The sequence below is a fragment of the Lygodium microphyllum genome, chromosome 16 (genome assembly GCF_053477565.2).
Source record: "Lygodium microphyllum isolate KBCC chromosome 16, Lygodium_microphyllum_v1.1.10, whole genome shotgun sequence".
Lineage (NCBI taxonomy): Eukaryota > Viridiplantae > Streptophyta > Polypodiopsida > Schizaeales > Lygodiaceae > Lygodium > Lygodium microphyllum.
The window spans coordinates 24,701,513-24,725,477 of NC_141150.1; the positions used below are offsets into that span (position 1 = coordinate 24,701,513).

Below are 23,965 nucleotides of genomic sequence, written 5' to 3' on the forward strand. Positions count from 1 at the left end.
TGCTGATCCTTGAATGTGAAAAATAGGTGATTTTCAAACTACAATTGTTGGAGATATGCAGTATAGTCAAGAGCTTTTGTATAAGCTAAAACTTCTACAAGCTCTAGAATAGATTGTTTGAATTTGAACCAAAAATAATGATATGTGAGCTACGAAGGCTAAAGAGGGGATTTTGAAAGTTTAAAAAAGGAGGGAAAGGAGAGCCGTGCTTTGAGGGGAAAAAGGAGAAGCTTTTGGAACTATTTTTGAAAAGGAGGCAATTTGGGAGGATCCGAGGAATCAGGAAGTTGAAGACGAAGAGGATGATTTTTTGTATGGGAAGGGGGAGATGGTACTCTGTCGTCGAGACATTCCAATTCGTCAAAGGAGATCAAATAGCAAAAAGCGGAAAGAGATAAGGCTTGGGCAGAGTTGCAAACAGCTGCGGAGTCAGGGAATGAAGGTGTGGAGAGAAGCTTCGATGGCTATAGCATTAGGGAAGCAATTAGTGAGAAAGATGGGAACTCAGTAAAAAGCATACGAATTGAAAACAGGAGAAAAAGGGAGGTATGGATCTGACACAGGATGCGCAGAGTGGAGAGAGGGAAAAAGGACATCGAATCATGACTGGCTGAAGGCGAAGGAGGAACCGAAGCAGGAGAGTAGTGAGAAGAAAAAGACGAAGACGAAGCAAAATAGCAAAGCTCCATCGGCAGTTCCAGGGGAATGTTTTGAGCCACCTTGGAGCTTGTATATTTGTGCGATCAACTTCTACGAGATTTGTGCGATCATAGAAGGAGACGGGAGAAAGAAAGCGGCAGTCTTTTTGGTTTTTGCCGCAGGCAGCGGAGCGAGCCCGAATTGCATGTTTCAAGCCTTTATTAGGGAAATTCACTTGTCAGGTGGAGGAAGTTGTGAACTGCGGAGAGAGGAGCGACGAAGGAAGAACAGCATGATAAACAGCCTGCTTATGAAAACGATGGATCTGTCTGTGTTGTAGGCTGCTTGGCTCTGGGGAGGGGCAATATTGAAGGAGAGATCAAGGCGAAGACTACGATGAACAGAGGTGATGGCTGATGAGGTTGCTGCTGGGCAAAAGGATCGAACGGAGGAAGCACGTTCTCCGGATGATGGCGATGACCATGTAAACAGAAAAGGAACAGAAAACTCGTTTCTGACGTTCCCTCGACTCGTCTTTCGTATGTCCTTCCAGCCAACACAAGCTTTCAACATGGCGATTTTCCGATACATTCGGTTTCTACAAAGAAGGATCCAGTCCAGAAATTTATCTGAGGAAGATAAAAGTTGAAGGAGGACACAGAAACTTAATTGTACCAGAGCTCGTTCTTCCTTTTGTTATCTTGGACTTCCCAAATTATCGATGCCTGTATATCAATCCAGCAGCACTTCAGTTGACTATGGCACTGGAGAAAAGTGGGAGGCAAATTTTGATTTAGTGTTTCCGTCTTCTCAAGGGATTACAAGAACATCATCCTTGTGTAGAACAGATATAACTGGTGGACAAAGTTATGATTCATCATTTTCTCAAAGAGGTTTAGATAGTCCAGATGCAGTTCAAAAGAAGGGAACTTGGTCTGCAGCTGCTTCTCCTAAATCCAGACCATCAGCTTTCCTCTTCCCCAAGCTAAGCCCCATGGTGAAGAAGGTGGCAGATAAAGTTCGCTCAACACCAACTGAGATGCTGAATACTGTTCGCAAAGTATTGAGCCCAATTTTCATGACACATACCTTAAATTTTTGGATAAGATAAACTCCAAGGTTTTACATAAGGAGGTGGTAACCATGTATGAAAACTACAAGGTTCTTTAAAGGTTTACAGAAACAGCCCATCATAACAATATAATATCACCTATTCATCCTATTCAGCTTGGAGTAACCCTGAAAACTTGATGATTGAGCTCACTATAAAGAGAGTCATATACCATCAGTGGATTACAAGAATGTTATTGGTACACTTTACCTGTATCACATGCTGAAGCTAAAACAGAATTTATTGATTGAAATCTGGAATTATTGTATGGTTAATATATGACTCAGAGTTGAATGCTAGAACCATCTCTGACATTGGATTATTTATTTGTTTGATCTTCCATCTTGATATATATCAAGGTCTTCTGAAGACGCGACTTTGCTTTCGTAAACCCTTTGACAACGTTCATATGGGATAAAACTAAATGTGAAGATGATTTAGAGTGTGAATTATTTCTTAGACTCAAAAAATTTCAAAAATATAATAATTTAATTAAATAATTTTATAAAATATCAGAAATATTATTTTGGCCAAGAAAATTTAAAAAATATTTTTAATAATTAAAATTTAGAAATATATTTGTACACATATAACCAAGCTGAGACATAAGGTTTAGCCTCATTTTATTCCCATATATATGTAAAAGTGTGCATTTATTACTTTTCACATACGAAAAACACATAAAAATACTCTTTATATCTACCACCACAAGAAAAACCTTAAATGGTAAGGGGAAAGGGTTGTGGAAAGTTGTGTTATGTGAATTCTGGTTTTATACATATCTTGACATATAGGATATGATTATTCTAAGTCTTGAAAAGGGTAGTAGCATGGATTATTTTGGTATTACCCTAGCAACGAAGCACTATGCTAGAGTGAAATCATGAAAAGAATTATTTGTGCATGTCCATGCTGGTTGATCAATAACTTTACTCATTTGTGCACTATATGGCATTCACTTTGCATCTGAATTTTCATACATGGTATATCAAGAAAAATATCTCATAGATGCATAACACTTATTTTTGAGCGATTGACCCATGTTGAGTATGAGGTTCCCTAAGTTGTAGGTCTAGTGTTATAGTTTTCTTTGGGAGAGTGATTTGGTAAGGATTGAATTATCTCCTAGAATGAATATTATCAAAAGATAACTATGTTCAAATGTCATATCATGGGGCTAATCCTAGGGTGTAGAAGAGCTGTAGTGGGGCCATAGCAATAAGCTAGGGGATGCTCCCTTCGTTTGTGTTAGGAGGTGCTAGACACTGATATGTTTGGGTACTTCTTGAGCTTGGAGTCGGGAAGGGCATCGCATTGGACTATGATCTCTAACCCTAGCGCAAGAAAGGTAAAAAAATAAAAAGAAGGAAGCAAAAGAAATTTTAAAATACAAGGCAAAGAAAAAAAAAGTGGCTCGACACAAAAAATAAGAGGAGAAAGGGCCAAAAACACAAAGGCACCTTAAAACCCGAAGGAAAGTGCAAAAATGGAACAAGTGCATTTTAAAATGCAAAGGCACCCTTGAATCTTTGTAAAAGAGTGCTAGGCTCCCTCCTGTGTAATTTGTAAAGAGTAGACAGGGCATGGGTGAAGCTACAATGTAAATAGAAGGGAATATGAAAAGATGAATTAGCCGTAAATGGCTTGTCATGTCAAAAAGGGGATGGGTTCCCAAAATGGATTAGGACATATATAAGAGTCAAAAAGTGAATAGAGAATCTTATTCTTGTGTGTGGCCAAAACTAGCTCTCCTCTTCTCTTCCTCTTCTTGTTCTTGCTTGTTGCTTGAGCTTGTGCTTGAGAGAGGGAGTGAGTGTGTTAGGGTGGAGATGCTCCCCATCTTCTCCTCTCTTCTTCTTCTCCTCTCCTTTCCTCTTATCTCATGCACAATAATGGAGCTTGGAGCTTGGAGCTTAAGGGTTGAGCTTACACCTTGGATCATGGAGCTATGGGAGTGCTTGAGGTAGGAGGAACTTGATCGATCATGGAGGTAAGCTCACTAGAATCATAGGTGTGAGAGCACATATAGCTTTGTGAGAGGTAGTCATTGCACTTGGCTTGAAATGCTTGAAGCAATAAGTGGTCCACGGGTCTTGGAAATTGAGCAAAAGCTCCCACATTTTTGTTCCATTGTTGAGACCAACTGATTCAAGCATTGAGTGCTTGCATGCTCTGAATTGAGCACTAAAGTAGGGTTTTTCTTGAATGGATATTGGAGATAGATAGGTAGGAACCGAGGGAGTTTGAAGAGGCATTTGATCTCTTTAGCAAGTAAGTTTTTTGTTTTTCTAGATCTAGATGAGTAGAGTGGATTATTGTAAGCACTTCGTTGTGATTTGAATGCATTAGGATCAAGAAAAAAAGAAAAAACAAGAAAAAGAAGGTTATGCACAATAGGGTTTCTGCTCTATAAACATGCCAAACATGAATTAAAGGAAGAGAAAAAGACCTTTAATGTGTAATGCATCAGAAGGAAGGAAGGGAAAAGATCAAAATTGAGTCAAGAAGAGCTTTAATAAGAAAATATCAGGTGAAAAGATCAATTGGGAGAGCTCCTTTGCTCATCTGATAGTGAGATAGAGAGCTAAAGAGAGAGAGAGAGAGAGAGAGAGAGAGAGAGAGAGAGAGAGAGAGAAAGCTACATGCAAAGAAAAGAAAGTGTGAATGCTAATCTTCATTGTAGTGTATTTCAAACCTCCAGCTGCGAGTATGGGTTTTAAATATTTTTATATTGTTTGGCCGCAAGGTTTGATTAAGGCAATGAGAGCATCCTAATTTTATCCACTCGCACACACCTTCCCTTATTCGAGTCACCAAACTCAAACACTCAGACTTGAACCACTCAGGCAACTTTCCCATTTAGATACACTGTGATCGGACTATCCAACTTGTGAACTCAAACCCCAATTGCTCGAATATCAAAAATTGGGCACTTGAACTCAGACCGTCCAACTTTATCCCCTCGGACGGACAATCTAAGTCTACCATTCAAATAGACCAAAACTTGGAGATTTCGATTTTAGGAATCGGACGACTAATGCTCGGACACTAAAATCAAAACTTGGAAGTTGACAAAGGAACATATCTTAGACCAGATAGAGCCCAATCCAGAGTTGAGCAACACCCTCATAGGCCTCTAGACACCTTGAAAGACTCATAGAGTCTTAAGACTCCAAAAATTGTGGCTTAGCGGCCTAGGAAGTGACTACGAATACAACTTATTAGACCATCCATCTGGGACATCTTAAAGGACCCAAACCAACATGTTAGGGCAATTACCACCTATAGGAATGGACTAGAAAAGCATGTGTTTGTACCACATTATTTTCATCGTAGTCACATATTGCATAAATAATCACTTGAAGTGTACCTAGAAAGATGAAAGCTTGATTTTGCACCATGCACGGAAGGGAGCATCCCATGAGCACCTGAGTACACTTAAAATTGAGAATTTCCTGAAATAATCAGAAACTCACACACAAGATAACCAAGATCAAACAAACCCACTAATAGAAGAAGACCTTCTGATCTTGATTGCACAATCTTGGTGGTGGATACTAAGCCTCAAAGAAAGCCTCTTGGAGAGTGAAAGGAGCTGTCATGATTAGGGACTCAATCTTACCTGAGTTGATTAGCCTGATCAACACCCTAGTGACCCAAGAGATTGATGAAATGTCAGGATCCAACACCAATTCCAAAAATGGTGAGTTCCACTTGGGGGACTTTCCAATTGATATGCAATAGATGATAAATCGATACGACTTGCATAACAAAATGGAGCACCATGGAAGAGTAGCCAAGGATATCATAGTGGACCTGGAGGCAGAGTAAAGACTAGTAAAGAAAGCTCTTTAAGATGTAGCCACCTATAATCAGGAGTAGCAAACTCAGAGGCTGATATACGTGATAGAAATGGGTGAGTTCTAGCGAGTTTTAGTGCTTGCCAATAAAAACAAGACAGGACCCAATGCTGAGAGGGAAAGAGCATCTGAAGCCAACCTTACATTAAGCGCACTTCTCATGATGTGACTCATAAATAACACAGTTGTGGAACAAATAAGAGTAGTGCTAGCAACTTCGTTGCTAATAGGACTAGGTATTACTCCGAATTCCAAAAGCCAAACAAGGATACACATAGTTGCCAAGCAACTCAACAAGTATCAGCCCAATAACAACCCATATGGCTCTGTAGAGCAATTTGAGCAGGTATGTGAGGCGAACGTCCTAATGAACCTTGATCAATGTGCACAAGCTTTTGGTCTTTGCACTTGGGGACAAAGGGCACATGCGGTACACTAGCCTAGATAATACTAAATGTAATAATTGCAATAATCTTAAGAGTCTCTTCATCAAGAGATTCTTTGAGGTAGGGTACTCAAATAACCTTATTGTTTGGCTGATGAATGTCACTCAAAAGAACAAAGAGGACATTCGAGACTAGTCACCCACATGGAGAGTCTCTTTAAGAGAATTCCAACCCTAAGAGCAACTTAGTAAGAGAGTGGTCTCCACTGTGTTCATAAGTGGAACTAGGAGTGAAGAGCTTTACAAGGCCTTGGTGAGCAACTCAAACCTCCACAAGGACGTACAAACTAGGGTCTTTGAAGAAGCCATATGAGTAGACAACCTACTCAAAGAGAGAAGCTCAATGACTATAATTCAAGAATGTGCAACCTCTAGAACCTCAGAGAGGACCATGATCGCTAGTGGATTATAAGCAAGTATCAAGGACAACAAGTGAGTCACATAAAGCCACCACATCCCATTTACCGAAGGGTAAAACATCATTTTGGGGAATATGGGAATTTTCCATAAGTTTGGGACACATGGTCAAATCTTTGGATTTGTCATAACTTGAACACTATAACTCCAAATTGAGTGGTCTATAGCTCAATAGATTCCATTTTTCAAGCGCTTTCCAATGATAGGTTACATCAGATGGTTTTGAGAAACTTATGGATATGTTATCCGGGTGCCATCTTTTTAGTATTCAAAAAATGGGAATTCGGAGATTCCCAAACTCACTAAGATTGTGTTGTGAGATCCCACCTTCACTACCACTTTGCATGATGGCTAGAAACCCTAGTAGACAGTAGACTCTTGCCCCTTTCCATATTCCTTCTAATAGACCTGAGCTCTAAGGGATTCTTCTTTGCTTGATGAGGAAGCTAGTCAGTGACCTAGCCACCAATCTCAAGTCACTCCAAGACCTCATGGAGGAGCCGAAATGGTAATGGACCTAGGTGCAAGGCCTAAATATTATGTACAATTGGGTGTTGATCAGAAATAAAAAAAGAGCTGAGAATAAAGAGCTAAACAATAACGAGTAGTCAGAATGTATTCGAACGACGAGTAAGAGGACTACTACTCTACAAATGAGGAAAGTGAAGAAGAGGCCTAGACGATAGAGTACAACACAGATGGCCGACTGATCGAACAAATAAGAGTAGATTCTAATCCGGGAGAGCCAACACTTTTAGAATTGAAAGAGGACTCTTCAGAACTGAATGTGATCGCACTTGGTTGGATCACTTAGGCGTGATGGACTATGAGTAAGTAGGACCAGTCCATCCTAGTGACACATGGGATACCCCCTCCTCTAGCAACAATTGCAAGTTTAACTCATAATTAGAAGTAAGCTCTGAGAGTGAGCTAGAGATATCTTGACCACCTAAAACTATATGCATCAAGGGGGACTTGCTTGCCCATCTAAGGCATAGATGGGTGAAGGAGGAAAAGAGAGGACAACCAAAGGGGTCAAAAACTAAAAAACAAAGGAAGCCCCAAGACCTACTAAAGTGATTCACTAAATTCAAGAAGGGAGATAGGGTAGTGATGTTGTTGGGAGAGAAGATGGATGGACATGCAAGTGAACTGATAGAAGGGCCTACCAAAGTCAAGAGGTCAACTTAACAGGGGAAGGGGAGAAACCACAACCCCTGTTAGTAGGTGACAATGTCACCAAGCAAGAGGAGGTTGATCTCATTGCTCTTTTGCAAGACTACATAGACATGTTTTCCTGGTTCTTAGAATAACTAAAAGGAATTGATCCGAGAGTCATAATGCATAACATTCCAATGACTCTTGATGCAACACCGATAAAACAATGACCTTATCCGATGAATCTGAAGGATGCTCACACCATCAAGGAAGAGATTGATAAACTATTGAAGGTCGGATTGATATATGAGATCAAGCACATGGATTGGGTATTACCCATCATGATTTCCTTGAAAAAGAAAAAAAATTCCAAGTGTGTGTAAACTACAAAAAATTCAATGCTGCAACTAAGAGAGACAATTATGCATTGCCCTACACAGAGCACATACTCAAGAGACCAGCATAAAAAGAAGCATATTGTTTCCTGGATGGCTTCTCGAGCTATAACCAAGATCATGTGCACCCTGACGATAGACACAAGATGGCATATTCCATACAATGGGGCATATTTGTCTTTATAGTCATGCCATTTGGGTTGACTAACACACCTGTTGTAACGTGTCCACATGTTGTCTTCACGATACGTCTTAGTAGTCCATCGGAAAGGATATCTAGAAAGCTCCGCCTAGCACTCCCATGGAATGTTACAGGGTTTGCAATCTAGGACTTTCCGCATCTGCCACATAGCGGAAGTATTCTGGTCGTTCCCACTTAGGACCAACCTGAATCAAGGTTTCTCCTATTGGTCATTTCCTAAATAGCAACTAGTGTCGAATCCCAAGCAAACTACTTTACGTAGAAATGCCACATCTGAAGTAGATTCACGCTGCACTTGGTTCAAGGAGAATGGGAACTGAGAGGGATGCAAGGCTGGACCTCTCTGCCATAAGGCATAGTCCCATTCTGTTCCCCTAAAACAGTGTAAATCGGGATTATTATAACTTAGACTTCTAGGTCAGTGCCGTTGCTGTTCGTGTCCTTTGTACGATCTTCTTACTGTCCATCAAGATTGAGAAAAGTTTTCGGCCAACCGGGACCAACCATCCGTAGGATGGACCCATGGCCACATCCTCCACACTTTCCTGAGGTTGTTTTAGTTATTTAATTACCTAACACATTTATTTGGACATGTATCAATCAACTTCCTTAATTAGCCCGTTAGGCACTGGTTCCTTCACGTAATGATAGAACTTTACATAGAAAACCAATGTCAAACAAGTTCCTTTTCAATAGGTTATTATATTTATCTTTGACATACATAAAGTCCAGCTCGTAGGCTTATCCATAATCCACCCGAAGGCTATCCAGCAATCCAAAGGGATTACTAATCCAAGATTCTACCCATAGACTAGTATGCCGGCCTCAAGATCCAATCCCGAGTCACGTTGGCCTCTTGTGCAGGGCCCAGAAGGCAAGGGATTTATGGCCAGAGACCCCTCTGGCACCCAAGCATCCTCCTACTCCAAGTAGTGCTTAACGGAGAGACCTCTTGCGGTGGGTTCGGTCCACCTTCCCGATGCGGTTAACAACCCCCTTGGTTAGGGTCAGGCAGGCAGTCGGGGGTAACTGAAACTTCCTCTCCCTTTAGGCCTTCAACCTGAAGCATTAGATATCCATTTATCCTTTAATTCTTTGAGCAAACAAAGCAAAACAATGCTCTTAAAACTATTACAAGCACAATCATTTCTGCTTCATTTCTAGTTGTGGGATTGCCATCCGCATGCAATATTCTTCGCTTGGAGGCCATCGTCCACAAATAGATTCAAGAGATAAGAAGGCGGAATAGATTCGAGATAGAAGAGTGTAAGAGAAGATGGCTAAGTCGAGAATCAAGATAGAGGGAATTGTGCAGCCTCTCAGGGTAACTCTTCTCTCTCTCTCTCTCTCTCTCTCTCTCTCTCTCTCTCTCTCTCTCTCTCTCTCTCTCTCTCTCTCTCTCTCTCTCTCTCTCTCTCTCTCTCTCTCTCTCTCTCTCTCTCTCTCTCTCTCTCTCTCTCTCTCTACCTCTCTCTCGCAGCCTCTCAAGGTCTCCTTCTACTCTCTTGCGCCTCCTCATGCCTCATATTTATAGTGAATTAGAGGAGAGGGCTTGTAGCTGAGAGGTGGAGCTCTTTGGCCAACTGCTAAGGAGTGAATACTTCTTTCCGAATGCATCCAACACTCGATCCAAGATCAATTGCGACTTGGCAAGATCCCCAAGTGTTTATTTATTAACCCTATATTCTGGGTTAGGGCCGTATCCTATTAACCCGGTTTAATCAATACCTTAAGTTCTATTAGCAGTAATGTTATTCGAATTTACTGACTCGTCCTTTGCTTCGAAGCAATTTATCTAATCCTCGTATCTTGGTCACTTTACCCAAGGAAGGTACTATATTAGGACAATTATTCATCCTCTTACAAGATAACTTGCGTAAGAATCTGCCAATCTCATTCTGAGGAATTGGCCATTCCCTTGTGATCAAATCACAAGATCATGCGGCTCTAAAACATGTTGCACAAGTGTCGCATCAAAACTATGGGACTATTTACCCATCAAATGGAGTCTTATAATCACAAAATCATGATTAGATATAACAATCCATTCCTGATTGCATTAGGCTAACATTGTCGGTCCTATGGCTCCAAGTCAAACCGATTTTCATCGTTTTAGCGAGAGATCCTTTAGGGTAGAAACCCTAAATCATCTCTCGCAAGTGCGTCCTATTGTCCCTGCATTCCGTGAATGTGATCAAGTCTTTAGGTTTAAGAGTTTCAGCTTTAGCAATAAGAGCGATTAGGTAATGTCCTCAACGTGTTAAATCCTAGTTAGCTCTTTGGGATATGTTGCATTGAATTAACCCTTTCTAAATGAGTACCTCGCGATTTTAGGTGTTTAGGTTTAAACCAATTTAACATGTCTATTCTTGAAGATAATTACGCTACCATTTTCATAATCACATGATTCATTGTCTACGTATAAGTTGATTTACAAACCCTAACTTTTCGGGTTAAGATGAAAGCATAGGTTAAGTTATAGCATAATTCCAATTGGTCATCCTATAACATGCAAACAGGATTCATGCTACTAAGCTTTAAGATTTTATGTTTTAACATGCAACCTTTTTCTACTTTCTTTTCCGAATGAATTTGTCGTATGCTAAACTTACACACCCTTTCGTTGATTTAATTGTTTAGGCCACTTTCCTAGAGTTAAATCTTCTTCATGCAGCCCCAACAATTTCCTAGAGTTGCTAGTAACTTTCTTTAAGAATCATTTCGAAAAAGATGTTCAATAATGCGATATGCGGTTTATTCCTTCCATGCTTAATCGAAGTGTACTATCATAATTCTGTTTTGTAAAAATGGACATTAATTAATCTAATTTCATTACTTTGCAATGCATAAAAACAACTTGCTAGAAATGTATAGAAATCTTATGCTCACTTATTTTTGTTCATTTTATTGAAAAATACTAATGACCAAATCCCTCAATTGTGAGCTATTAGCCAAATTAGTTTCAATCGAAAAAACATGCATCCTAATTCCTCAAATGATCCATGCATAATTGAAATATTATGACGTTAATCAAATTTAGGAAGAAGAACCTGGACTTGTGGTGAAATGTCCACATGGATGTTAAGAGATGATCCTCCTACGGTTGCGCCTTGTGCTTTCTTAGGAGCCATCATAAATGCAGCCTTTTTGTCTTGGAATAAATGGGCTTTTAAACCCACTAGAGAGGCAATAACAAAGGCCCACGGGAAGGGTTTTAGAACTTGGGCTAGTGGATGCTTGTGGGGAAACCAAAGGGGGGGAAAAGCCTTAACTCCCGGGTTAAATGAGCTTTTCAAAGGGCCTTGGGTGAAATGGAAAAGGGGGGAAAGAGGGTGTCTTGTGAAGGTCAATAGAAAGGGGGTTCTAAGGTACCCCGAGGTTTAAAATGAACCTTTGAGTAAAGACGCGAGGGGGGGAAAAAGAAAGGTTTATTGGGCTTTTTAAAAACTTGGATGGGATCCACGGGAAAGGGTTTTTTTTTTTTGGATTCCGAGGGGGGAGGTACAAAACCCACTTAGAGATGGCTTGTGGAAGCCCACAAGAAGGGGGGCTTCCTTAGGGGGCTTTAGAAGCTTCTTAAGAAGCTTCTAAAGCTTTTGGGAACTTCCTGAAAATCCCACGTGGTGGGAGAGGAATTGATTAAGGGCTTGTAGCAGGTGGCAGCAAGCGATTTGATGGCGACAAGGCGAGCTGACGAATGGCAGTGGCAGCAGGCGGTTCTCCTCTCCCCTTCAACGATGACAACGACGCTGATTGCTCACGACCCTCTCCCCTCCTCAACAACAGCGTGACAGCTTCTCCCTTAGCAGCGTACCGCTCCTAGCTCTCTCTTAAGAGAGTGCCAGTCCTATCTCACAGCCTTTTTCTCTATCCCTCACGACACCATGGTTTTATAGCTGTGAGGGAGAGGTACCTCTCTCCCTCCACGTGGCCATTGGCATGGGGTTCACCCCCCTCTAACATCTAGCAAGGATGCTCATTTGACCGCCTTTGCTCATCCATGACTTCCTTCGCAAGGCCTACGTGCCCGTGCTTTACTCTCCCACCTCCAACACATCCTTTGGTTGGGGAGGATAAAAAAGATTTAAAAGAAATATTTCTCCATAAATCTTCTCAATTTTCTCTTGACCTCCTCCCAAGAGGAGGTTCACACGGAAATATGCGGTTTCATTAACCATAGTTTTGGCTCTACCAATGATACATCATGTTTTAAATTCGCACCGTCCGTGACCCAATGCTGGCATTATCTTTTGCCCGAGAATTCACACGACTTTGTAATAACTGAAATATTACACCTATCACATTCTAGCATCTAATGTGCATTGTCTTCAAGGACATACTTAGATGCGAACTAGAAGTATTCGTTGATGATCTATGCATACACTTAAGCTAAAAGAAACACCTACATAAGCTTCGGACAGTCTTGGAATGGTGTAGATTGTATAATCTCTCTTTCAACCCCCTAAAGTGCTAGTTCTAGTGGGTAAAGCACGTATGTATCCTAGAGCATGTGGTGTCTGAGAATGGCATTGCCACTGACTTCTCCAAAAGAAAGGTTATTGTCAACTTGACACCACCAACAAATTATAAGGAAGTTCACTACTTCCTAGGACACATAGGGTTCCGTCTTGAACCATGCATTGATTGTTAGACCACTTTACAAGTTTCTGATCGTATTTGAGTGGACCAAGGAATGCCAATGTGCTTATGAGTAACTGAAAAAACTCTCACTATTGCACCTATTCTACGAGCCCTAGATTGGAGCATAATATTCCATGCACATTGATGCATCAAAGTTTGCTGTGGGAGCTATTTTGTGCTAGCCTGATGAACACAATCTTGACTATTTGATGAGCTTTGCTAGCAAACAATTCAAGAATGCAGAGATGAACTACTGTACGACATAGAGGGAAGGCCTAGCCATGGTATTTGTTGTAAAGAAGTTTTGGCATTATCTTTTGGCTATGCCTTTCACCTTCTTTGTGGACCATCAAGCTTTGCTTTATCTTGTAAATAAACCCTGTGCTACATGACACATAGCTAGGTGGTTGGTTCTTCTTTTAGAGTTTCACTTATCTGTGGTAGTACGTGAGGGAAAGAAGCATTACATGGCTAATCACATGTCCTGCATACCCATAGGAGAAGCCACTGGATAGGAGATTATAGACAATCTACTTGATGCGCACCTATTTAGCGTGTCCAAAAAAAAAGGCTTGTTTAGAGCGCAGACTTAATGCCATATTGGGCAGATAACATAGTCTAGATCTTAGAGCACGGATTACTTGCAAGACCTATCAAAAAGGCCAGGCTAAAGTTCCTTATCCTTAAGATTCAGTCTTATTAGTTAATTGCCAACCAACTTTATGGATTGGGACATGATGACTTATTTCCACGATGTATGTGTGAGCATGAAATGCATGATGTGCTGACTAAAGAGCATGCTGGAATCATTGGAGGTCATTTCAGTGGAGATACCATGACCAACAAGGTGCTACAATCTAAACTATAATGGCCCAACCTATTCTGTGATGCTGCCAAATTTGTAAAGCATTGTGACAAGTTCTAAAGGACTGAGGCCCCTCTTCATAAAGATAAGATAGAGTTGACCCTAATCATAGCACCACAACCCTTTGAAAATTGGGGAATCAACTTTATTGGGCCAATCAATCCTACGACAGAGTACTCCAGGTCAAATACATCAGAGTAGCCATTGACCATCTCATGAAATGAGCCAAAACGCGATCCACCAGGAAGAATGATGCTAGGACTATGGCTAAGTTCCTTTGGGATCAAGTGATCTCATGATTCACATGCCCCATCAATCTAGTTAGAGACACACACACTTCATTAATGAAGTGGTTGCTCATTTTTTATCCATGTTCCTAATCATCCATAGGAAATTATCACCTTACTACCCTCAAGAAAATGCTCAGGTAGAATCCACGAATAAAATCCTAGTGAATGTCCTAGCTAAAGTAGTCTCTACTTCATGCAAGGATCAGGATAACACACTCATGGCACTGCTATGGGCCTATAAGACAGCCTACAAGATGGTAGTGGAGCAAACACCCTTCAACTTGACCTAAGGGACAGAAGCAATCTTGCAAGTAGAGTTTTTTGTTCCAAGCTTGAGAATAGTAGTGCAAGAGAGATGGGATGGAAAGGAGGCATGGATAGAACACCTAATAGAGCTAGAACACCTTTCTAAGACCCACCCATGCACTATCTATGAAAAAGCATGATGCAAGAGCTGGTTTGACAAGCATGTCAAACACTGTGACTTCAAGTAAGCTGACCTGGTGTTACTGTGTCGAGCTTTAGACCCTAGAGGGCAAGGGCATAGGCTTCTATAATAGTATTCGCCTCAAGAAGTAATACCCTCTAACCCATCCATTGCATGAGCTATCAATGTTGCTCCCCCTATAAATGTAAGAGTGGAAATTATCACATAGATTGAGGACATGGGCAAGGAAGTAGTAGCACCTGCTTACTTGCGAATAATAGTCACTACTCAAAAAAAACATGCTTTCAATGCACTTATCAATGAGGGTGGTCTGATTTCAACATCTTTGCTATCGATCAGGAGCATTGGACTCTCATTGGTCAGCCCCAATTGTAGCCCACAAATGCTAAGCTGAATCCATTTTGGGGGCAGTCCTACCCACTTCTAGTGGGAAAGTGTAAAGTAGCGGTCTGTGTTGAGACTACAAGCCTCCCCATGATCTTCTATGTATTGCGTAACACTAAGGTCACTAGTAGGGAATGGCACTAAGTTGTGCATTAAAGAAGCAAGCCCATTGCAATGTTGACTATGACTCGTAGCACATCCACATAGCTGTTGGCAGAGTGCACATAGTGGCAGCTTTTAGCATGGGCAACGTGGCTCAAACTAAGTGTGCAAAGTGATTGGTAGGGGAACCTAGTGCAAATTCTAAGGAGGGGATTTGTGACTCGTACCACCCCACCACAACAAACTTAACACAACCTAAACAAGACATGGCCAAAACCATTGAGCCACAACTCAAATGGGTGCCTAAATGACAACCACGGCCACCTAAAAGCCAGCCTCCATGGACCCATAATCCCCAAACATCATGCCTTGAGCCTTGGTGACAAAGTCCGCGGTATAGAACCAAATGAATAGCCAAGCTATGATGGGTGCCTAAGGCACTGTTCTATACTCAAGGCTATTATGAAGGCAACAACTAGATTTGGTTGGCCAAGATCATGAGTGCCATGCTTACACCTTAGACACCACCTCCTAGCCCATCTCCAAAACCTTCAAAGCCACCTAGAACAATTGAGAAACTATCTGAACTAAAGGCCACCAAACCCTTAGTGAGTTTTATGCTTGCCAATCGGAATAGGACAAGACCCAATATAGAAAGTGAAAGAGCACTAGAAGCCAATCTTACATTGAACAAGTTTCTCACGAAGCAAATCATAGACAACACGATTGCAGAACAAAGTAGAGTGGCCCTAATAACTTTGTTACTAGCGGGACTAGAAATAACTCCGAATTCTAAGAGCCAAATGCAGATACCCCTAATTGCCAAGCAACTAGACAAGTACTAGCCGGACAATGACCCATGTAGCTTTGTAGAGTAGTTTGAGCAGGTGTATGAGGCAAATAACCTAATAGAACCTACTCAAAACGTGCATAAGCTTTGGGTCTTATCTTGGAGATAAAAGATGGATGTTGTACACCACTCTAGATAACGTCAAAGACAACAACTTCAATACTTTCAAGAGTCTCTTCATTAAGAGATTCTCTGAGGAGGGGTACCTAGATAACCTTATTGTTCAACTGAAGAATGTCAATCAAAAAGATGAGGATATTAGAGATTACATCACCCACATGTGGATTCTCTTTAAGAGAATCCTAGTCACAGGTGATATAGTGAATGAGAAATCTCTACTATATTTATAAAAGAAAAATTAGGAATGAAGAGATGTACAAAGCCTTGGTAGGAAACTTGAACCTGCAAAGGGACCTGCTAGCTAGGTTCTTTGAAGAAGCTATATGTGTAGAGGACCTACTCATCAAAGAGAGAATCTTGAGAGCCACAAGCTGAGATAGTGCAGCCTCTAAACCCTCAAAGAGAGCTACCACTTCTTGCAAGAGATCTAGTCAAAGTAACCAAGAGAAAGGGAAGAGTATTGACCCAAGCCAAGAATTGGTAGGCGTAAAGATGGAGCTCACCAAGCTCCAAGAAATGATTAGAAAACCTACACAACCTCCTCTGCAATGTGTCCATTGTGGAGGGAACCACCTTCTGGGGCTGAGCGCACTGAACCTGCATCTAGACCTTGTGCCAAATGTGGTAGCTTCGGTCATGATGCTATGTATTTCTAATTGCGGAGGTGATTACCATATCTGTAGCTTTACAACCAGCCATGCTAACTTGGGGAATAGACTACCACAATTCAAAATGGTTCTCCATTAGCTATCCCAATGTCTAATGATGCCAAGATAGCTATCTAAAGAATGGGCATCAATCCTACAGGCTTACCTAGACCACATGGACCCTTCTTGACCCATCCATTGAGTGATGCTCTAATACATTATGTAGAGGAGTCAAATGAGGAGGAGACATATGTAAACCCTTACATCTCATACAAAGATGAGGACAATCCCACCTTAAAGGATTTTAGACTAGTATCGCTGATGGTGCTAAGTCGAGGAAGGGGTAGAGACCTAGCAAGGCAAAGAGAAGACCCAATCTTATGCTAGATGTGGCCACCCAAGGAATACCTCATCTCTTTGCCCCGAATGAGAACAAGCTAACCGAGAAAAGGCTAAGTTGAGATGCCTCGAGTGTGGAATCGCTCAATTATATGCTAAAAGTCCTAGGTGAAAACCATCTACTAGATCAACCATCATAGCTTTTGTACCTTTGGGGCTATTTGGAGTCAAAACACTTGATTATGAGGCCACTTCCATCTCATTGAAGGTCATGACTAGAGCACAAACAAAGCAGGGTGGTATTTTGTTGCAAGGACCTAGCAATCTAGATGTAGCCTCAATAGGAAAGCAGAATCGCCAAAGAAAGAAAAAGAGATTTGACACCAAACTGACACTAAAAATAGACAGTGTGACCACATTAATGAGAGGGAAGCAAATGGTAGATATAGAGGCTGACACTTCAACACCTAAAATAGCGGAGAGGAGAGTGCTAAGGTTGGGGGATATCCTAATCCAAAGTGCTAATTGAAAATAGTTGACAAGGTTAAGGAGTGGGTAAGAGAAGCTCAAAAACATCTAAAGGATGCCGAGCCCATTCTAGAAGACGAGATCAATGAGTTCTCCATTGTAAGACAAGGCTTAGATGCCATCAATAAGCAAGTTTCCCAAGATAGTGACAAAAGAGTGTAGGGCAAGACAAAAGGCAAGTGGCTAATGGCCTACTTATGACATCGTTATCTAGACATGCGACGTTGCTGATGGGGGATTTGCTTAGGCAAAGCCCTTCATAATGGCCAAAAGCTTCTCTAAGAAGCTTCTAAGGGGGCTTCATAAGCCCCCTTTCCCAAGAAAAATTTTTCATCCCCTTTTTCCTTTGCAGTTTTAGTCCCTTTTCCCCCCTTGGCCCCCCCACAAAAAATTCTTTCTTGTGGGCTTTGTTAAAGCCCTTTCAAGTGGGTTTAATAACCCCCCCCCCCCCCCCCCCCGGGATCCAAAGCCCCTTCATGTGCCCCTTTCCTATTGCCTTTACAAAGCGGGTTTTTATGACCCCACCCCCGGGATTTAACCCCTTCACAAGTGGCCCCTTACACTTCCTTTCCCCCCCTTGTGTTCTTATACAAAGGGAGTCTCACCCCAGAATTTAGGCCCTCGCATTCCACAAAGCTGTTTTTTTTAAACTCCATTTCCGTGGATTTTCTTTTCCATACATCTCCCATAAAGCTCACAATAACCGAGTTTTTAAAGCCCATTTTCATAGCATCCCCACAAAGTTTTAAACCCATTTCTTTTCATTGATTCTACTCAAGTTTATTTTAACCACCGGATCAAAAACCATCTTTCTTATTGTAACTCCCACAAGTCTTTAAGGCCTTCTAAAGCTGGTTCCAAAAGATGGTGAAATTGATCAAGGAAGTTGATTCACAAAGGGAGTTTCGCATAAGAAGGAGACAGACAAGATCATAACTCTGTGTCCAAGGTGAAAATGTGGAATTTGCGATGGCCCCTAAGAAGGTACAAGGCGCAACCGCAGGAGGATCGTCTCATAGCATCCATGTGGACATTTCACCACAAGTCCAGGTTTTCTTCCTAATTTTGATTTACGTCGTAAAAATTCAATTGTGCATGATTCCTTTACGAAATTTAGAATGCACTTTTCGATTGAAATACCTTGTCTAAATTAAAGGAAATAACTTTGATTAAAGAATCGGTCATTTGTATTAAACGAATGAAAAAGAAGAGCATAAGATCTCTATGCATTCCTAGCAAGTGGTTTTTATGCATTGCAAAGTAACGAAATTAGATTAACTAATTCCCATCATTACAAGTCGGAATTATGAGAGTGCACTTCAATTATTCATGGAAGGAATAAACCGCATATCGCATTATTAGACATCTCTTCTTCGCAATGATTCGTTATAGAAAGTTGCTAATAATCCGTAGGAAATTTGCAAGGCATGAAATGGTTCTTGAGCTGCATAACTCTAGTCAATTGGTATAAATATCATTTCAACTGCGTAATTGTTAGAAAAGGCTGCATGGTTCAAACATAAAACCCTAAAGCTTAGTAGCATGAAACTTGATTGCATGTTATAGAAGGATCACTAGGAATTATGCCATAACTTAACTTACGCTTTGATCTTAGTCGGAAAAGTTAGGGTTTGTAAAATCAACTCAATACGTAGGCAATGAATCATGTGGTTACAAAAATGGTTTCGTAAATATCTTCAACAATAGACAAGTAAATTGGTTTAAACCTAAACACCTAAAAACCCCGAGGGACTCGTTAGTTCAATGCAACATATCCCAAAGAGCTAACTAGGATTTAGCACATTGAGGGCATGACCTAATCGCTCTTATTGTTAAGTTGAAATACTTATACCCTAAAGACTTGCCCTCATTCACAGAATGTAGGGACAATAGGACATACTTGCGAGAGACGATCTAGGGTTTCTGCCCTAAGGATTGCTCGATAAAAAGATGAAACTCCGTTTGAATTTGGAACCTTAGGACTGACAATATCGGCCTAGTGCAATTAGGAACAGATTGTTATAAAGACACCCTAACCCTGTTTCCTATCTAATCATGATTTCATGATTAGAAGACACCATTCGATGGGTAAAATAGTCCCATGGATTAGATGCGACACTTGTGTAACAAGTTGCAGAGTCGCATGACCTTGTGATTTGATCACAAGGGAATGGCCAATTCCTTGGAATGAGATTGGCAGATTCTTACGCAAGTTTGTCTTGCAAGAGGATAAATAATCATCCTGTTATAGTACCTTTCTTGGGTAAAGTGACCAAGATACGGGGATTAGATATTTTCTTGGAAGCAAAAGACCAATCAGTAAATTGGAATAACATATTTATTGCTAATAGAACTTAAGGTTTTGATTAAATGGGTTAATAGGGTACGGCCCCAAGGATATAAGGGTTAACAAACAAACCCTTGGGGACCTTGCCAAGTCGCAATTGATCCCAGATCGAGTGCTGGATGCATTCGGAAAGAAGGATTCGCTCCTTAGCAGTTGGCCAAATAACGACCAATGGAAATGATTGTGCTTGTAACAGTTTTAAGAGCACTGTTTTGCTTTGTTTGCTCAAAGAATTAAAGGATGAAAAGATATCTAATGCTTCAGGTTGAAGGCCTGAAGGGAGAGGCAGCTTCAGTTACCCCCGACTACCTACCTGACCCTAACCAAGGGGGTTGTTAACCGTGCTGGGAAGGTGGACCGAACCCACCACGAGAGGTCTTTCTGTTGTGCGCTACTTGGAGCAGGAGGACGCTTGGGTGCCAGAGGGGGCTCTGGCCGTAAATCCCTCACCTTTCGGGCCCTGCACAAAAGGCCAACGTGACTCGGGATTGGATCTCGAGACCCACATACTAGTCTACGAGCGGAATCTTGGATTAGTAATCCCTGTGGATTGTTGGATAGCCTTCGCGCGAATTATGGACAAGCCTACGGGCTGGATGTTATAAATGTATTCCAAAGATAAATATGACAAGCTGTTGAAAAGAAACTTGTTTCACATTGCTTTTCTATGTCAAGTGTTATGATTACGTGAAGGAACCAGTGCCTAATGGGCTAATTAAGGAAGCTGATTGATACATGTCCAACTAAATGTGGTAGGTAATTAAATAACTAAAACAACTTGAGAAAATTGCGGTGGATGTGGCAATGGGTCCGTCCTATGGATGGGTGGTCCCAGTTGGCCGAGAACTTTTCTCAATCACGATGGATAGCAAGAAGATCGTTTTCAAAGGACACGAACAGCAAGGGCACTGACCTAGAGTCTAAGTTATAATAATCCCGATTGACGCTGTTTTAGGGAAACGGAATGGGACTATGCCTTATGGCAGAGAGGTTAAGCCTTGCATCCCTCTCGTTTCCCATTCTCCTTGCACCAAGTGCAGCATGAATCCGCTTCAACCCTGGCATTTCTGCGTAAAAAAGTTCGCTTGGGTTCGATGCTAGTTGCCGTTTAGGAAATGACCATTAGGAAAAAACCCTCATTCAGGTCAGTCCTAAGTGGGAATGGCTAGAATACTTCCACTACGTGGAAAATGTTGTCGTATTGCTGCACATCCAAGGTGTGGAATCCACCAAAAAGTTGTGTGTGTGGGAATTGTTACTTTGTACATACTTAGTCGTTGTGTTTACATTTTTTTTTCTGCGTGCGAGTATAGTGGAGAGAAGTTTGGAAGCATGGATATGTTTGGGAAGTTTGGATCTGTTTCAGAAGCACTAGAAGATCGATTACCATCTACCTTGGATCTTGCAATGGAGGTTTCTGCAGTTCAAAAGTAAAGGGCTACAATAGAGGTCATTAAGGAAGAGCAAGCAGTCCTCCTCATAGAAGCGCCACTGAATCCCAAGGTTAATAGAGAGAAGATGACACAAATAATGTTTGATACATTCAATGTGCCTGCTATAACTGCTCGATACTCTAAATATGGGCTCAGTGAGGATGTGCTCAACTGTTTCAGGGAGATGCAAGAAGAAGGCCTATCCTTGGATGTTGGCAAATTTTTGTGCAATTTGAAATCTTGTGTCAGTATAGTCTCCATTCCAACAATGGGCCATAGTTCCACTTTTCTTTCTAGTGCTTTTCTGAACCAAGAGTAGCCTAGTTTGACATTTGCACTTGTAGTGCTGAACCATCAACTGTCTTTATTGACACTGTTTTTATGGGATAAAGCATGTTTTCGAATATGCGTAGATGGGGGAGCAAATCGAATTTATGATGGTGCCCTTGATTTTCTGCCGTCTAAGGATGCATTTGAAGTTCGTAAATGGTACAAACCTGAAGTGATCAAAGGAGACTTGGATTCTATTCGACCAGAGGTGAAGGAGTTCTATGCTGGGCTAGGCACGGAAGTCCTGGACAACTCAGGGAATCAGGATACCACAGATCTTTGGAAATGCTTGTCGTATTTGAATGACACATTACCAGAAATAACATCAGTTGAAGGTCCTCATTGTGGTCTAATTCCATTAACTGGTCCCTCTAACATCTCTACAACTGGTTTGAAGTGGAATATAGATAAGTGTTCTTCACATTTCGATGGCATTATCAGTACATCAAACATTCTTGAGAGCAACAGAGTGACTGTACAAGCAGATACTGATTTGATCTGGACAATAGAGCTATAGCAACTCTATGATCAACTTCGAAACACTATTGCTTTTTCTGGTAAAAAAGGGGCCGCTTTTCTAAGGCCTATTGTGGAAGGATCGAATGCCTGGGGAAAGAAAAAAATAAAGCCACAGATGGATATTTTTAAATGGAGGGTTTTTGGGGGGAAAAAAGGCACAGAAAAAGTAGGCAACTGCTACAGGGAATAGGGGGGAATGCTCTCTGGGGAAAGGCAATGGAGGCACAGAAATCCATTGAAATCTATTCGAAGCACTTATACAGTTACTCCATCCATCAAACTTGTTCATTACTGAAATGCTGCTACGAGAACAATTTGAACCCCTGTGTATTGTACTCTCTATGAAGGGCTATTGAGGTTGTAGGTTACACACTTTTACAGATTAAAATTGAAGGCTGAGAGCCTGTTCTGATGCCACAATTGAGGCTTTCACACCCCTAGTTGAAATTTGATGGAGTTGTTTTCTCCATCCATTGTTCAAGAACTTTTTTTGGACTACCTTTCTTGAGTTGCCACTCTGGTATTCTTTGACGCATAGATTACAAAGTCATTCCTTCAAGTAGGATTGATGATGGTAGAACTGCGAGATGGAGGGAGGAGTCGATGAGATTTTTTGACATGTCTCTGTGACGGGCCAAGAGAATTACATCAATAAGCAACAACTAGGAAGCTGCCTCATGGAGCCAAAGGCCATATCATCTTTATCGAGCTCAAGAGCGGGGAGCTCTATCGGGGACCGCATTGCAACGCTTCAACAGCCGGTGGCGCCTATCAAGACGGACACCGCATCTGTATTACTGGAAGCCATTGGCTACATCAAATTCCTTCAAGATTAAGTCCGGGCATTGAGCTCACTGTACATGAAGACTATCTCGTGCCCGAAGGATGTGGCAGGAGCCGCCAGGAGAAAAGTATGGCCGAATGGTCCTGGCAGCATTCTCAACAAAGGGCAGGTTGCAAAATCCTTCGTGGTGGTAATCTTATTGAATAGGAGCATTAAGAATCCTTGCATAATGCAATCAGGCCATGGCTGTAAATGATTATTAGGCTCAGAGTGGCAATACAAGAGAAGGAGAAACGCTTGGAGGAAGAGCAGATTATTCATAATTCAGATGTTAACACAAAATTGAAAACAAATAGATACCCAGAGCGCCTTGGATTACAAGAATTCTTGAGGAGGGCAAGTGAGTTTGTAGAGCTTGTACTCTTCACTACTGCCTTGAAAGGCTATACTAACCCTCTTGTTGATAGAATTGATCCTGAGAATAAGATTGTTGTAAGGCTGTATCAATCAGCTACAGTTATTTCAAGGTACAGAGAACATGTGAAAGACCTGAGCAGTTTGGGAAGAGATCTACAATGAACTGTGATAATTGATAACAATCCTTTTAGCTTTGTATTGCGGCCTTTTAATGGGATCCCATGCATTCCCTTCACAGGGGAAGGTTTGAACTGCAATGTGCTGCAGTTGAGAAGGATAATGTAGGGAAGTCTTGAGTGAATCATGTCAATGTTTATGAGGCCTTTGATAGAGAGCTTGAGGTTATGCAGAAGAAAATGAATTTTAAGGAAATTATGGCAAAAAGCTGAAACATACATTAACAGGGCACAGGAAGGCTATTTCTAGTGTGACTAATAGATGTCTAGAAATAGCAGCATAGCAGAAAGAGAATCAATTGCGGCTCTAAACAGTGGTATGATAGCAACAATCCCAAATCAGATTATCTTCTGAATAGGACTTGCTATGGGGTGATTATCTATTTGTTCTCTAAATTGCAGCTGGAAGAAAATATGTATTCAATGGCTGAAAAACAGTCAGCAAACAACCTGCAGAGTGTTTCTTTCTGAAATAGCAAGAAGGGACAGAAGAACTTCAGTTTTTTAATAGCCAGTTT

General features: G+C 41.3%; 1 pseudogene; it reads left to right on the top strand.

Annotated features, from left to right (window-relative positions):
* The first annotated feature begins 1,360 nt into the window (after positions 1-1,360).
* Positions 1,361-22,260, top strand: LOC148022636 (thiamine pyrophosphokinase 2-like; annotated as a pseudogene).
* Positions 22,261-23,965: the final 1,705 nt, after the last annotated feature.